The sequence below is a fragment of the Fragaria vesca genome, linkage group LG5 (genome assembly GCF_000184155.1).
Source record: "Fragaria vesca subsp. vesca linkage group LG5, FraVesHawaii_1.0, whole genome shotgun sequence".
Lineage (NCBI taxonomy): Eukaryota > Viridiplantae > Streptophyta > Magnoliopsida > Rosales > Rosaceae > Fragaria > Fragaria vesca.
This window is the reverse complement of record NC_020495.1, coordinates 11,636,645-11,654,632: the sequence shown is the minus strand read 5'-3', so window position 1 is coordinate 11,654,632 and position 17,988 is coordinate 11,636,645. Positions and strand designations below refer to the sequence as shown.

Here is a 17,988-nt window from a genome sequence, read left to right as displayed (position 1 = left end):
TTTCGGTTATTCTCCAACAATAATGAAAATTGCCAATTATCATAAATAGCAATATGCACACGACTCCACCAAAAATCTCATTTTCGGTATCTTTCCAAATAACACGATAGCCATTAAAAATGAGAACATTGACTTCTGCAAATGACTTCGCGAAAATAAACAATTCCACATTGATATTCAATAAAATCAATCATTTAATATAGAATCACCGCATGCATATATTTTAAAACAAAAGTCCACTCACAACTTTAGGCCTAAGCCCGACATCGAACCGAGGCCTCTTCCACTCTAGCCTCCTCACGTCCTGATCCAAACATATAATTAATTTCCCAACTAAAAATCTAATATTTACACAATAGGCAAAATTAACCGAGAGTCATAAACACGCTAATCATTGCCTAACTTCGATATTCTTAAATCGAAACGACCCAAACTTTAATACCATACTCGGCAGCCGTAATTACAACCTCCCCAGAACAACGACTTAGATCCTACGACCGGAATCTACAGTATTTAACCGCCAAAAAAACTAAACTTCGGAAATTCCCAAACCTATCCAAAACTCATCCAAAAATTCCATAACTCACATCAATAAACTCCCTTTCATATTCCACACTTAAAACTATACAAAACTCCCAAACAGCGGCGGCGACGGCGGCGGCTCCGCGGGCAGCGGCGGCCGGAGGCCAATTCCGGCGACCTCCAATGCCTATGAAATTTTGACAGAATAATCTCCTCATCATGCTCTACAACTTTCCTAACTAGCACAACACCCAATTTGAAGCCTAACTAGGCCAATCGAATGAAAACACACTAGAAAACCCTAGAGCTTCCACTCACCGGTTCTCCTTACCTAGACCACGAGAGGGCAAGCTCTTTGGAGGGATTGCTGCACGGGAGGAGAGCTTCACAACGAGCCAAGACTCGCTGGCTATGGCGGCCGGAGGAGGGAGCTCCGGCGAGAGGACAATCGGCTTCCAAGGAGGACTTCCTCCGTTCGGCAGGGTTGCAGCGCCTCTCACCAGCCCAGGAAGGCGGCGGGGAGGACGACGGACCGTGCTGGAGTGGTGCGGCGTCCCTGCTTGGCCGGACGGCGGCGGCGGGCGCTGGTCTTCCGGTGAAGTGAGAGAGAGCTCGGGAGAAGAAGAACCCGGGAAAGAAAAGAGAGAAGGAGAAAAAGAGGAGAAGAAGAGAAGAAAAAGAGAGGAGAAAATGGGGTTTGGGCCTCACACCAACCCGGCCCAACACCACAATTAAACCCAACTCCACCATTAAAACACCCCAAAAATAAATACCCTAATAAAAATTACTTTTTACTAGCTAAAATTTATCATTTTTACCGTCGTCACATTTTTCTCATACGAATAATCCTCCGGAAATAACCGTCCCCAAAACCCTTCTAGGGACCAATTAAACTATAACTTCAATGACGGAGACGGTAAAATTCTTATTATAATCAAGCTAGTAAATAAGGTAAATATTTTAGGGTCGGGATGTGACATCCGATCTCTCTGCTCTCACCTTCTCACCGCCGCTACGATCTCTCCACTCTCACATTCTCACCGCCGCTCCTTTTGTAGGTCTGTATTCTCTCTCTTCTCAGATTGATCTTGCTTGTTACTTCTGAATCGTAAACGAATTCGTTGATCGTGTTTCATTATTATTATTATTATTTTTTAATTATCCCAAAAAAAAAAAAAATATCACATTGTATCTTCTGCTTAAGTGGCTCATAGCTTTTGTTAGTGTTTTCTGTATCACCAATGCATGAAGTCTAAAAAAAAATAAAAAAGTAGAAGAAGTACAAGTGGTTTGATCAAATTGTTATTGTCTTTCTATAATCTTTATCTATTACTCACTCATTTACTAACAATTGTGTGTTATTCATGTGCAAGATATGGTGATCATGGGGAAGAGGAAGGGCTGAGCCACTAAGGCCAATGCTTTGATGGAGTCAATACGGCAGAGCGTCGGTTCAGCTAGCAGTAGCAGCCATCCTAACCCCATGCCGGCTGAGACAGTACCACCAGGGGCTCCCCCCTTGATCGTGCGGCGCCCTACAATTGACAGTTGTTCAACGGGATCTCAATAGGCGTCTGTAACCGCACCCGAGACTGCAACCGCACCTGAATCTGCAAGACGCATTGTCGGCAGCGCTCGAATCAAAGTTAGAAGCCAAACAGTTAAGTGTATTAATTTACTGCCCCCTAGTAAACTTCTACTGGGGGTCAGTATAAATTTCTACTGGGGGTCAGTAAACTTCTACTGGGGTCAGTAAACTTCTTCTGAGGGTCTGTAAACTTATAATGGGGGTCAGTAAACTTGCAGTACAATATGTCTCTTTCATTTTTATGCCACTTACACACAACAGATATCCTCTTGTATATTAAGTATCATAATATATTTTCACATGTTAATTGTAGCTCCGACCCCGAAAAAGAAGCGGGGTTTTTGTTCTAGAAAGAAGGCGGAGGATATCGTTCAACAAACGGGGCAGAAGATCAAGCTCGTGTATTGCCCCCGTGTAAAAGGCCCTAGCGTGAGGGGGATAAACAGCTTGGTGGCACATGATATCGGTTGCGCCATACTACAGCATACTAGGTTTCGACTGTTCTACATCAGAGACGTTACCCGATTTACGTGATTTTTGAACCATAGCCGTATTTCACTGTTCTGAACACATCTTATTTCACGAGATTTTTGTTAATTTTGCTTCTATGTAGAGTTGGTTCACAAAGTTGTGTATTTGTTTAAAACCTACTAAGTAAGTTATACAACATTTTATTGTTTTTCTTTTAGCCGACGAGATTTTTTTTCGTCTACTAAAATACTTTAGCCAACGAGTAAAAACTTTGGCGGACGAAGGAAAACTTTGGCCGACGAAAAAAAAAATTTCATCGGCTAAAGTATAGTATAGCCGACGAAACTTTAGCCGACAAAAAAATAATTCGTCGGCTTGGTTTTTTTATTTTCGTCGGCTAAAGCCTTTCTTCTGGTAGTGTGCTTGAAGCATTTGCTAAGTTTACATAAAGTAAAAAGAAGGACACTTACATATTTCTTGGTCGTATCTTCATCACCGGCCCTAACATAGGTCTTCTCAAAACCTTTGATAATTGGAAGCTGCTCCCCTTGTATTCTGAGTTCCTCCATTGTGTAGATGATAGGAGAAGACCCCGTGTGGTGGTGCATAGTCTTCTCCCCACGGTTCTGCTTGTTTGCCAAGGAAAGTCTCTAATATATACACGAAAAAATGTTAAATAGATTAGGAAAATACAAGGGAAATAATGAATGTAATTTAAAAATAAAAATAAAAAACAAATGAAGGTAATTTAAAAAATCACCTTGAACGCATCTGACTCGAAGTGCTGGCATAGAAAGTCCCACTGGTCCTCTCTCCCAATGAAATCTGAAGGCATGCCAGAGGACCTTTCCTTCAGATAAGTTTTGTGGCACTGGTACTTCCAGTCCTTGTACCTCTCATGTGCTCTCATCAGTATCCAATTGAACATTGCCTCATCATTTTCATCCCACTCGTACTTCGGCTAAGTAAGAAATAAATAAAAAATTCCCATGTTAAGCACTAAAAATAAAAAATAAAAAATTAACACACCCAATTATTATCACAAAACACATCTTTCAATTCATATCAACACACAATACTTTACACATATCCATAACATTTTCACTTTATAAGAAAACTCCTTATGCAAACATATCCTTAGACATGAAATTTTATCAACAGAGAGATGTCAATTGAGTCAGTTCATGCCTTCCAATTACATAAGCAATCATATATATGTTATCAAACAAATGTAATTAAGTAAATTTACTTTTCATATACTTTTCAGTTACTTACCGACATTGCATTCCACACCTTCCACTTCTCAGTCTGATCAAGGTCGTAGAACGTGCTTGCCCTCATTCTCACCAGACTCGGCTTTTGTCAACCAAAATTTTTTGGCGGTCAAGCAAAATTTTCAAAAGAGTTTAGTCGACGAAAATAAAGAATTTCGTCGGGTAAAGTTCTTTATATAGGAGTTTTACCGGAGGTGGATGGTAAGAAGTTAGAAAATCAGAAAAAGTTTCGGATTTTCTTCCCGGCCTAGCTCCGTCGTCAAGCAACCGGAGACCGCCACACTTGTCCCAAAAGCTTCGCCGTCGTCTCTACTTCATTGCTGGACAGGTGGTGCATCGTGTGGCACCGCCGTGAGGGATAAATCGAGCTCCAAAACTCCGCCGGTTCGGATTCGGTGTCGATCGAATTTCTCCTTCCTCAGGTCACCATTTGGTGAGTTCTATATATGGATAAGTTGAGTTTGATTAGTACTACATTTCCCTAAAATTTGGTAGCTCGATTCGGTGTGTGTGTGAGGAGAATCGAAGATTTGAAGTTTTTAGGGTTTAAAATTGGGGATTTTTATATTTTGATTCAGTTGACCTATTTAGGCTTAGAATTGGGCTTCGACTTCTTCTAGAAAGTTGTTCGAAATGTTGAGAGGAAGATGCTATCAAATTTTGGTGGTGATCGGAGGTGGCGGAAAGTTTTTGCAGTTTTTTTTTTTTAAAAACCAGCAACTTTAGCCGACGATATTTAAATACTATATTCGTCGGCTATAGTATTTTTTAATTTTTTTTATAAGGTTTAGCCGACGAATAATGGCATGTTTCGTCCGCTATATTTATTTTTAATTTTTTTTATAAGGTTTAGCCAACGAAACAAACTATATTTCGTCAGCTATAGTTATTTTTTTAATTTACACACTTTAGCCGACGAATTTTTTATTGTTTCGTCGGCTAAAGTCTGGGAAAAAAACCGACGACATATTTTTCGTCAGCTAAACTGTGGGACTATAGCCAACGACGTCTTTTTTTTTCATCGGCTAAAGTCATCGCCGACGACCTTTTCCTGACGAAATCTTAGCCGACGATGGATCGTCGGCTAAGATCTTAGCTGACGAATTAAGCTAACAGGTCGACGAAACTTTTTCGTCGGCTAACGTGCTTGTCCTGGTAGTGGCATGTGTAAATCCGGCTATTGGTATATATATAAGACCATTAAGTTGAATCTAGGCACTGTCCAATTACAATGTCATGTTTTCCTGCTTCTTCCAAAATAAAAAAGAAGTGTTATTATCACTGTCATTGATTACTATGTATAGCTTTAGGGAGCAATAAAGTTGTTTACTACGGAGCAATTAATAAAGATGTTTATTAGGGTATATGTTGTGTGTTGTGGCCATGAAACTGAAAGGGAATAATGAATTGCAAGTTTACTGACCCCCAGTAGAAGTTTACTGGGGGGCAGTAACTTCTACTGAGTTTTCTAGGGAGCAATAAAGTTGTTTATTAGGGTATCTGTTGTGTGTTGTGGCCATGAAACTGAAAGGGAGATAATAAATTGCATGTTTACTGACCCACAGTAGAAGTTTACTGAGGGGCAGTAAACTTCTACTGACCCCCAATAGCTTCTCTGTTTATCATGCAACCAGTAAACTTTATTATGAAAACTTTATTGATGTATTTTAAATGCATGCAGAATGACATGGTTAATAAGGTCAATAAACAAAAGGATGTATTTAAGGAACAACACCCTGACGCGACGGAGGAGCATATTATGGAAAGTGTTTAGTCCCAACAAATTGAGGTGTTAGTTATGGTGCTCAAAACTTGCAAAGGAAAGGAGATTAGAGGGATGGGACGAGGAGGCGAGCGAGACTTGAGCCATTCATCAAATGGTTCCACTTCACGTAGTCGTCCTCCTAAAGTTGATGAGTAGCAACTCCAAGAGGTGCAGCAATGCTATGAGCAGAGACTAAAGGAATCAGAGGATCGTGCCCAGCAGCAGTTAACAAAGGTCCAGCAGTGTTCCCAACAGCAATTCCAAGAGGTCTAGTAGCGTGCCCTGCGTGCTGAGTCTTTGTATAATGCTGTGCAGTCCCAAGTTGCAGCCTTATATGAGCACCTAGGTATGCCACCTACTCCTCCTCCACAGTTTCCTCCTCCACCTCCAGATGCTTCTCCTCCTCCACATGTTTCCCCACAAAACAATGATGATCTAGGTGATAATATAGAATTGGACAACGGACGTCCTTGGAATTATTGATTTTGTAGAAGATTCATAGTTTAGCTACATTGTATGAACAATTTTCTACCTAGTTAATTCATTAATTATTTTGTATATATGAATAATATTTGTCCATCTGTGATCAATATATGAAAAATGGTCCAAATCCAGTGCTTCCGGTATATATGTATCTGTATGTGTTTCATTATTGTTACTGATTTGTAATTTTTGGAAACAGTGAAACCCAAAAAAAAAAAAACAAAATTCAGTGTTTTTTCACCCTAATTAAAATATCTTAGGCGACGGAACCAGAAGCCTTTGTCGCCCAAGATATTTGTCTTGGACGACGGAAACAATAATCTTCGTCGCCCAAGATAAACAACCGAAGCCACGGAACAGTAACATTCATCTCCTAAGATACAATACCTAAGCGACGGAAATAGTGACATTCGTCGTTTAAGAAAAACAACCTGTCCAATGAATACAAAGATCAATTATCGACTAAGAACAGTTACACATTCGTCGGGCAAAACCAATACCGACGAATATTCCGTCGCTTAAGAACGATCATATAATTGTCGGTAAACATACATACCCACGGCAGTTCCGTCGGTTAAGAGGAATTTCATATTCGTCGGCTAAGAACATTTCTGACAAAAAGTTTCTGTCGGTAGAGAGTTTTATCGACGATTCCGTTTGTCGACAAGGCAGGTAAGGGTCCGTCAGGTTGGATCAGTCTTAGTCAACGACTAACTTAATTTCCGTCGCTTAAGTGTCTACCTCACGACACCTAGGCGACGAAACTTAGACGACGGAGAATTCATCGGCCAAGATTGTAATCGACGGATATGGGGTCTTAGGCGACGAATTGTTTCCGTCAGCTAAGTTGATATTTCCACTAGTGTGTTATGCCCTGACGATAAGAATTTTCAAAAGGAATTCTTGAATGAAATCAGGGCACTATCTAAGATGCGACACCGAAATATTGTGAAGATTTTTGGATTCTGTTCACATAGGCGACACTCATTTTTGGTGTATGAGTATCTTGAAAAGGGTAGTTTGGCAACATTGTTGAGCAATGATGAGGGACAATTTTTAAAGGTGTACCTCATGCTCTATGTTACATGCACCATGATTGCTTACCACCAATTGTGCACCGAGACATATCTAGCAAGAACATTTTGCTGGATTCTGAATATGCGGCCTGTGTTTTAGACTTTGGCACTGTAAAATTCTTGAACCCAGACTCCGCTATCTGGACTGCGCCAGGTGAATGTTTTTGTCTACTCCCCATAGTATCTTTCAAATTTTATGCTATTGTTTTGTGGCAAATGATTCATTTTAGAATCTTCCTTACTCAAATAAATGATCTTTATTCCTATATTTAATATATATTTTGTGAACAGAGCTTGCATATACAATGGAAGTAAATGAGAAGTGTGATGTTTTTAGCTTTGGGGTGATGGCATTGGAGATAACTATGGGAAGACATCCTGGAGATCTTCTCTCATCTCTATCATCGGGGTCGTCGTCAGCATCATCATCAACTGCCTTACCAGTCCATCCAATGTCAGTTCTGGATATTTTGGACCAGCACATTTCTCTTCCGACACACCAAGTAGCAGAGGAAGTGCTCTTGGTTATGAAGATAGCATTTGCATGCCTGAATTCTGGTCCTCGATTTTGTCCTACAATGAAACAAGTTTCTCAACAATTTGAAAGTCTTCAGAGACTGCATTTGTCAAAGCCATTACGTATGATTACACCGGGTGAATTGTTCACTCTTGATGGTTTGGCTTTGGCTACCTGAGAATATTAATCTTAAGCCTTGCAATTTTTATCAAAGGTTGCCTGTCACATCCCGACCCTTAAATTTTTACCTTATTTACTAGCTTGGTTATAATAAGAATTTTACCGTCTCTGTCATTGAGGTAATAGTTTAATTGGTCCCTAGAGAGGTTTCGGGGACGGTTATGCTTGGAGGATTATTCGTGAGAAAAATATGACGACGGTAAAAATGGTAAATTTTAGCTAGTAAAAAGTAATTTTTATTCGGGTATTATTTTTCGGGGTTTTATTTTTTTGAAGTTGGGTATAATTGTGGGTTGGACCGGTTTGGGAGGCCTAAACCATTTTTCCTTTTTGTCTCTTTTCTCTTCTCTCTTCTTCTTCTCCTCCTCCCGACCCTCTCTTCACCTCCCGTTTCTGGTTCTTCTTCAGCTCCGGCCGCCGTCGTCCGACCGACTCCGTCCGTCACACCGGTCCCCATCGAACCACCACCTTCTCCTCTTCATTTCTGGGCAGGTCATCGAGCTGCCACCGCCACCGTGAGGAGGTAATCTCCATTGGAAGTCCGGCTGCCCTTCCGCCGGAGCTCCGATTTCCAGCCACCATAGCTTGTGATTCTTAGCTCATTTTGTAGCTCTCATGAAGGTTAGTGATTCCTCAAAAGGAATAGATGTAATTCGGTCTTGATAAGGAGATATGTTTAATTGAAGTTCTAGGGAGTTTTGAATGTTTTCGTTCGTTTGACTTAGTTAGGTTTGGATTTGGGTGTTGTGCTAGTTAAAGAAGTTGTAGAGTGAGTTGAGAGGAAGATTCTGTCAAAATTTCATAGGAATTGGAGGTCGCCGGAATCTGCCTCTGGCCGCCGGCGCCGCCACTGTTTGGAAGATTTTTAGGGTTTTAAATTTAGAATATTAATGGGAGTTTGCTGAAGTGAGTTATGGAATTTTTGGATGAGTTTTGGATAGCTTTATGAATTTCCAAAGTGTGGTATTTTTGGCGGTTAATTAATGTAGAATCCGGCCGTATGATTTAAGTCGTATTTTTGGGGAGGTTGTAATTACGGCTGCCGAGTATGATATTTAAGTTCGGATCGTTTCGATTTAAGAATATCGAAGTTAGGCAATGATGAGCGTAGTTATGGCTCTCGGTTAATTTTGCCTATTTTGTTTAAATATTGGAGTTTTAGTTGGGAAATTAATTTTATATTTGTGCTAGGGTTCGAGAAAACCTCTCTGGAGTGGCGATTTGGATTTCGTCGGGCTTATGTCTAAAGTTGTGAGTGAACTTTTGTTTTAAATAAAATGCATGCTATAGTTCATAGATGAACAATTAATGTTGTGGAGCATTTTGACGTCATTTTATTTTGACGGTTTTATTTCTCTTGGAGAGTTACCGAAAATGGGATTTTCGGTGAATATAAATATGTATTTATGAGGAGAGTATGTATAAAAATGCTAGCTAGCCCTATGTGTCTGTCCACCTTAATGACGTAGCATATAGCCGCATTATGGAGTAACGTGAGCATTCGACGCGAGCGTAGTAGCCCTATATGAGTGTTTAATTCATATAGGGGGTATGGGCACATATTTATACACCCGTCTGTCCACCTTAATGGCGTAGTGTAGCATCGCATTAAGGCGTGACGTGAGCGTTGGACGTGAGCGTAGTAGCCCTATATAGACCCATGAATTTATATAGGGAGTATGGACGTGTGTAAATACATACATATATTATAGAGCCTGAGAGGCTCGACATTTATGAGATAAAAGTTTTATCGCTTGCAGCATACATTCGATTTTCCTTGGAAATTGATTTGGGGAAACATAAATATTTTATTCGTTAATTTATTTTTGTTCACTCACTCTAACGTGTTTCAAATGTTTTCCCCTGGGCTCTTCGTTTTAAAAATGCCCAGTTTGCAGGATTGCATAGTTGAGGTCGGGCGTACATGGGGATGAGGCATAGTCATCATATAGCTTCCGCTTGTTAATTTTTTATGTTTCCTTTCTTCCTGTTAGAGTTGCTCTGAACCTATAAATGGTTGGATATGAGATTTGTTTAGATTAGTAAATAATTTGGGTGGTGTTGTGATTTAGGGAGCATGGAGGCTCTAGGAGTTTAAGGTTGGATTTAAATTTTCAGAAGTGTTTGCAGGTATTATTAGGAAGGGTTGTCCATTTTCAAGGGAGGTTATGCCGATTTTTCGGTAAATTTTCCTTGGAAGTGGTCCCCGCATGACTTACTCTGGGTTTCAGGGTGAAATTTGGGGTGAATCGTGTCATTGCCTGTGTCTAAGGTTGTAATTTATTTCATTTCCAGTTCTGTACTGATTTGCTCATTCTTTTATTTGTTTGGGTTGCTTTTGGAACTGTAGAGATAAATAAATCAAAGATTTCTTTGTATAATTACATGCATGATTTTGACATTTACACTATTGTGTTCTGTTCTAGCCATAGTGAAGCAAGTAGGACAATAGTCCTATATATACATGAGATGTGAAAGCTTTTGGGTTTGGGTTATGGTAGTCAGTAGATAGCGTATATCTTTTTTAACATTTATATTGGACTATAGGACTAGTGTTTGCTGGAAAATTCTGTCTTGTAGCAATATTATTTTTCTCATCAATAACTTGAATTATTGAATTAGGAGAAAAAAAATTGAAACAGAAAAAGCAAGTAACTTGGATCATAATTGACTGTAATAAGAGGAGTGCGAGACAGCAAACCTGAGCCTGATGGATGGAGTGAAATAAAATGGCAAAGCGTTATTGTATTGATCAAAGAATCTGCGTTTTCGAAATATATCCCTTGTTTTCTTCGTTCTTTTGTCTCTCCGGCTATGAAATTGAGTTAAAATTCTATATCACTTTCCTCCATAGCAATTTTGGAAACGTTCTGGGGCAGCTACTACTCTATAGTAAACATTGATCACCCCCAAATCTTTGGAGCCTGTCCATATGAATTCATGAGAATAAAATATGATTATACAAACACTATACAACAGAATATGAATTCACGAAATTGGATATTATAAAGGGGCTATTAATAAAGGGATCAGTCCTCGACCGCATTGTTGATAAAAATTTGGGAAGACTGCTGATGTCCCTAGAACAGATACCCTTGGAATTAATTTCAGCCTTGCAGGCAATTATTGTTCGAGTGAATAAATCAAGAAAAGTGCAAAGGAAAGGGATCAAGTAACTTGGAAAATGGAATACAGCACTCGACGTACTAAAGTAGAAACCGAGCGACATATCCATTTATTTACTATCCATGCATGTAATAAACCCTGTATGGTTTGTAGTCAAGTTGCTCATGCATGCTGCTATTGTAGTTATAATGGTGAGTACGTGATTGAGATTTTTAGCTGCATACATAGTCTGACCAAAAATCCAAATAATGCCACAATTGTGTATCTTTTAATAAGAGTCAGACAAAGACAAGTCAGATTCCTAATAATGCAAGCTAATTAAAAGAAAATAACAGGGTGCCAACTTACTGTTGCACAACAGAAAATTAAACATTGACTCAAACATATATAATCAGCCCGAGTTAAAGAAACTTAGAGATCAGATCGAACTGACACACTGAATTGGTGTAAAGAATGAGATTTGAGAGCCATGAAAACAAAGCATGGGGAAATTAGTACTTTGAGGAAAAACCCCCAAAACAAAATTGGACAATCTGTTTCCTCTGTTTTATTTATTTAATTTTTAATTTTTTTAATTTTTATTTATTTATTTATTTTTTTTTGCAAACATACAATATGAAGATTAAATTATTAAGACAAGAGACAAGGAGAGATAACCCCGCAGACACCATTATTGGTAGTAGAGGAAACTAGAAATATATATTAATTGCTAGCCAGTACCTTGAAGACTAGTGGGAGTATTCAGCAGAACAAGTAGAAAGATAGCTCATTGTGAAGGGAACTGAGAACGAAACAAGTAAATGAGAAACAAAGCCACCTACCAAAAAAATTAGTCTCTGGACAATTACTCTCAGTAATGCTTCCAATATAAGGTGGATTATGAGAAAAATTAAGCAAGTATATAATAACATGATGAGGCCAAACAGATTCCCTTGAATCATCTTCATCTGTTCATGCTCGGACTTAAGTGATAGAGGCTCTCTACTAGAACTACAAATTAGAATTGCCACCAATATAACAAGCAATGTTGCTTCTGACAACGAGGGACAAGTTTTCAGTAAGAGCTGGTTAGTCTCTGCATCAGTTCCATACTTCCATTTCCTTCCCTTTTACCAACTAGTGGCCAGCGTCCAATACCTGTGTGTAAGGACTTGAACAGATCTTGTTGAAAGTAATCAATAGCACCCTCCAAAATTGGAAAATTAAATGAGACAAATTATAGAATTTGACTGGATGAAGTATATCAGAAGCTCCAATTCAGAACAAAACCAAAAGATAAGAACAAAGAGTTGATTATAGAAGATATGTAGAGAAAGCCTATAAATAAAGCCTGTCGGGTTTCACAGCAATGACGAAGGCCATGAGATCTACAAGTATCGATAACATAGCCCCTCTAGTTTTCTGCCTTTTCTTGTATTTTCACATACCCTCATCACTAAACTACATTCCACATTTTGCTTCTGCCAGTTCAACTACTGAAGCAGAGGCTCTTCTCAAATGGAAAATGAGCTTTCTAAATCAAACCTCTCAAAATAAACTGCTCAAGGATTGGATTTACCTTCCAAAGAGTACTGATACCAATGCCACCAATTCTTCCAGCAACCTCAAAGCAAACGGAATCCCATGCAATTGGACCGGTATTTCATGCAATGCAGCTGGAAGTATTACCCGACATCAGCCTTGGAAATGCCACCATACAAGGTACGTGCGCGAACTTTCGTTCATATCCTTTCCCAATCTTGAATATCTTAACCTCACCTTGAATAAATTCTTCTATGTCATCCCACCTCAAATCAGTTCCCTCTCCAAACTCCTTCGTCTTGACCTCTCTAGTAATCAGTTTTCCGGGAGAATTCCACCAGAAATTGGTCTTCTTGGAAATCTTACATTTCTCTATCTCCACACAAATAACCTTTCGGATGTTATTCCTTCTTCAATAGGGAACCTGAAATCACTTGTGAGTCTATCAATGAGCTATAATAAACTCGATGGTTTAATTCCAGCATTACTTGGCGATCTCATAAACATTACCGAGCTCTACCTTGGCCAAAATAACCTCTCTGTCACCATTCCAAAAGAGTTAGGGAACTTGAAATCCTTGGTAGTTCTTGATTTGAGCATCAATCAACTCAATGGTTCCATTCCGAAAACATTGGGTAATCTGACCACCCTTACCACTCTTTACCTTCATAGGAATAACCTCTCTGGTATCATTCCAAAAGAGTTGGGAAACCTGAAATCTTTGGTGGATCTACGGCTGAACACCAATAAACTCAGAGGTTCAATTCAAACAACATTGAGTGAACTGACCAACTTTACCACTCTCCATCTGCAAAGAAATAACCTCTCTGGCACCATTCCAAAAGAGTTAGGGAATCTAAAATCTCTAGTGGATCTACGGTTGAGCGTCAACAACCTCAGTGGTTCAATTCCGACAACATTGGGTGATCTTACAAACCTTACCAATCTTTATCTCTATTCAAATAATCTTTCTGGCGCCATTCCAAAAGAGTTAGAGAATCTTAAATCTTTGGTGAATCTAGAGTTAAATGCCAATAAACTCAGTGGTTCAATTCCGAAAACATTGAGTGATCTAACCAACCTTAGCATTCTCTCTCTAGAAGAAAATAATCTCTCTGGCACTATTCCAAAAGAGTTGGAAAATATCCCAAAATTGATTTCATTGCAATTGTATGCAAACCAATTTTCTGGTCATTTGCCACAAAACATGTGTCGAGCTAGATCACTCAAATACTTTGCAGTACATAAGAACCAGCTAATATTCTAATTGGCCTAATCCCTAAAAGTTTAAAAACCTGCACTAGCTTAGAAAGAGTGCATCTTCTAGAGAACCAATTGACATGTAACATTTCTGAAGCCTTTGGTGTTTATCCGAGTCGCAATTTTATAGATTTGAGTCGCAATAAATTTTATGGTGAAATCTCACCAAATTGGGGATTGTGTCCAAATTTAGCGACCTTACTAATTGCGGGAAACAAGCTTACTGGTTTCATACCAGCTGAGCTTGGAAACGCAACCCAAATTCGTGACTCGATCTATCTTCAGATGGCGTAGTTGGAACTATCCCGAAGGAGTTTGGGGGATTAACGTCTTTGCTGAAGCTGATGTTGGATGGCAATCAACTTTCAGGTCGTGTCCCATTGGAGTTGAAATCATTGAATTATCTAGACTATCTTGATCTCTCAAGAAACAAATTCAATGATTCGATTCCAAGCTTTATAGGCGAATTTCTCAACTTATATTACTTGAATTTAAGCAACAACAAGTTCGGTCAGGTAATTCCATTTTAGTTGGGGAAGTTAACTCAGCTGTCCCAGCTAGATCTGAGTTTTAACGTGCTCAAAGGTAATATAACATCAGACATTAGCAAAATGCAGAGTCTGGAGATACTTGATATATCCCACAACAATCTTTCTGGTTTCATTCCAACAAGTATGGCAGACATGTATGGGCTAACATATGTTGATGTATCCTACAATCACTTGGAAGGTCCAATACCAAACATCAAAGCATTTCAAACTGCTTCTCGAGAAGCATTGCAAGGGAACAAGGGGTTGTGAGGCAACTCCACTTTCTTGCAAGTCTGCAACAAAGAAAGCCCAAAGAAAGACAACAAACCTGTACTTCTTGTTATCTTCCCTGTTCTCGGAGCACTTGCACTTCTAGCCTTTATATTTGCTATTATAGCAAAACGGAAAAAGAAATATCAGCATATAGAAGAAAAACACAGGAATGAAGAAATATCTTTTTCGATATTAAAGTTTGATGGAAAGACAATATTTGAAGAAATCATAAGGGCAATTGAAGATTTTGATTCCTCGTATGACATAGGACAGGGAGGACAAGGAAGCTCTACAAAGCAACTTTGTCAAATGCTGACACAGTAGCCGTGAAGAAACTTCATCTGTTATGCCCAGATGATGAGAATTTCAAAAAGGAATTCTTGAATGAAATCAAGGCACTAACTGAGATGCGACACCAAAATATTGTGAAGCTTTATGGTTTCTGTTCACATAGACGACACTCATTTGTGGTGTATGAGTATCTTGAAAAGGGTAGTTTGGCAACAGTATTGAGCAATGATGAAGAAACTAAAGAACTAGGATGGAGCAAAAGGGTGACTATTGTTAAAGGTGTGGCTCATGCTCTATGTTACATGCACCATGATTGCTTGCCGCCGATTGTGTACCGGGACATATCAAGCAAAAACATTTTGCTGGATTCCGAATATGAGGACTGTGTTTCAGATTTCGGCACTGCTAAGTTCTTGAACCCAGACTCAGCGAATTGGACTGCCCTTGCTGGCACATACAGATATGTTGCACCAGGTAAATGTTTTTGTCTGCTCCCATAGTATGTTTCAAATCTTATGCTATTGTTTTAGGAGAATGTTTTTAGCTTTGGAGTGGTGGCATTAGAGATAGTTATGGGAAGACATCCTGGAGATTTTCTTTCATCTCTATCATCAGGGTCGTCAGCAGCATCATCATCAACTGCCTTACCTGTCCATCCGATGCTAGTTGTGGATGTTTTGGACCAACGCATTTCCCCTCCGACTCATCAAGTTCCAGAGGAAGTTCTCTGACTTATGAAGATAGCATTTGCATGCGTAAATTCTTGTCCTCGATTTCGTCCGACAATGAAACAAGTTTCTAAACAATTTGATAGTCTTCAGAGGCTGCATTTGTCAAAGCCGTTACGTATGATAACACTAGGTGAATTGTTTGCTGTTGATGGTTTTTCTTTGGCTACCTGAGAATGTTTTTCTTTCTTATATTATGTAGTTAAGCCTTGCAATTCCTAAAGGTTTCTGTTTCCAAGGTTGTATCTATTTCCATTTCGATTCTGTACTTAAGCTCATGTTTTGATTTTTTGAAATGTTTTGTCTACGTGTAGAGATAAGTAAATCAAAGATTTCTTTGTATAATTGCATGGTTTTGACGTTTACACTATTGTGTTCACTAGCCATTGTGAAGCAAGTAAGACAATATTCCTATACGTGAGATGTGAAAGCTTTTGGGTTTGGGTTATGTTAGTCAGTAGATAAGTTGTATCTTTTCTAACATGTATATTGGATTATAGGACTATAGTGTTTGCTGGAAAATTCTATCTTATAGCAATATTGTTGTTCCTATCAATAACATGAATTGAATTAAAGGAAAAAATGAAATAGAAAAAATATGTAATTAATTTGGATCATAAGTAAAGAAAAAATGAAATAGAAAAAGTATGTAATTAACTTGGATCATAATAGGGTTTATTAAGAGGAGTGCGAGACAGCAAACCTGAGCCTCATGGATGGAGTGAAGTAAAATTTCGAAGTGTTATATACCTTGTTTCTTCTTCGTTCTTTGTCTCTCCGGCTTTGAAATTGAGATGAAATTGTAAATCACTTTCCTCAATAGCAATTTTGGAAATGTTCGGGGTCGGGCAACTACTACTCCATAGTATACTTTGATCACCCCCAAATCTTTCGAGCCTATCCATATGAATTCATGAGATTGAAATACAATTATATAGGGTAAACACTATACAAAAGAATATGAGATCATGAAATTGGATGTTATGCAGGGGATACTAATAAAGGGGTCAGACACTAAAAGCCCAAACTGAAATTGTAAAACAAACACCCAGTTAATAGTCTCTGCACAGTTTCTTCGTTCACATCCGAGTCACGAGTAACATGTAAATAGTTCTAGAAACGGTAATGTTGGCAGATGATATAAATGTTGAGGATGAGCATTAAGCCATGGCAAACCTGATGTTGATTGAGGATGAACGTTGATTGAGGATGAACTGATAGGCATGGGAAGACTAGCTAGCAATCCAGTGCAGACATTCACATCCACAATCAAGGCCAACAATGCAAATGGTTTCCCTGGTGCTCTTATCCCCAAATGCATATTCCTACATACAACAGTCAGCAGGACATTACACTTGAGTGAATCATTATTAAGAACTGATATGTGCCCTTATGAGCTAATAGTATCAAGGATTTCCCTTAACTCGAGTTAGGAGATTGATTTACCCTTAACTCGCTTGCCCAAAAAACATGTACTTGTGCGCTAACAGTATCAAGGATTTCCTTGTGGTTAGTTACGTTGTGAGAATTTCCTTTTGTTTTTGGTTACTAGGAATCAGAACTTTTACATTGTTCATTACTTTTAAGTGTTAAACATAGAATTTGTAGAATCCATAGGATAATTTTTGGTATTTTAGGTTCATTAAGGATACACAGCAATATATTACATATATACACAAACAACAAGCCTGAATTTGAATCGAGTGACTAGTCCATGTATGGTTACTAGTCAAGCTGCCAATGCTGCTTTTGAAGTTAAAATTGTGATGTGATAGAGATTTTTAGCCGCAGAGAAATTTGACCAGATAATGCCACAATTATATATGTCAGACAAAGATAAGTCAATATCTAAATAATACAAGCTAATTAAAAGAAAATGACAGGGTACTCAATAGTCAATCCCATTCGAGTTGACAAAAGAAAATCAGTGACTGAATAATCAATAATCATTGACTGAAACTTTAGGGGAGATCAGCTCATAAAGTGAAAATGACACTCAATAATCAAACATTGTTGAATATCTAAAGGGCCTAGAGGGGAGGTGAATAGGCCTTTTTTGATTTTTGTTGTCTTCTGTATCCGAGGATAGCAATGACTTGTGCTATCCCAGAATCACAGGATACGAGTTTGCAGAAAATAAATTGCAGCAAATAAAGAAACAACACAAGGATGTTTTTTACTCGCAGAAACCCTGAATGCAGGGAGAAAAACTGCGTGTCTCTAACTCTTGAGAGACAAAAACTTCCACTAAGTTGAAGTAACTTCTTACAAGAATAATAGTTCTAGTGATATACTACCACAGTGCTATCCTTCCTAGTCCCGAACTAGTCTAGACCTATTCCCTCTCTTGTTTCTAAGTTCTTACAACATGGGACACTTTTCG

General features: G+C 38.7%; 1 pseudogene; it reads left to right on the top strand.

Annotated features, from left to right (window-relative positions):
- Positions 1–6,213: 6,213 nt before the first annotated feature.
- On the top strand, positions 6,214–15,608 carry LOC101293794 (annotated as a pseudogene).
- Positions 15,609–17,988: the final 2,380 nt, after the last annotated feature.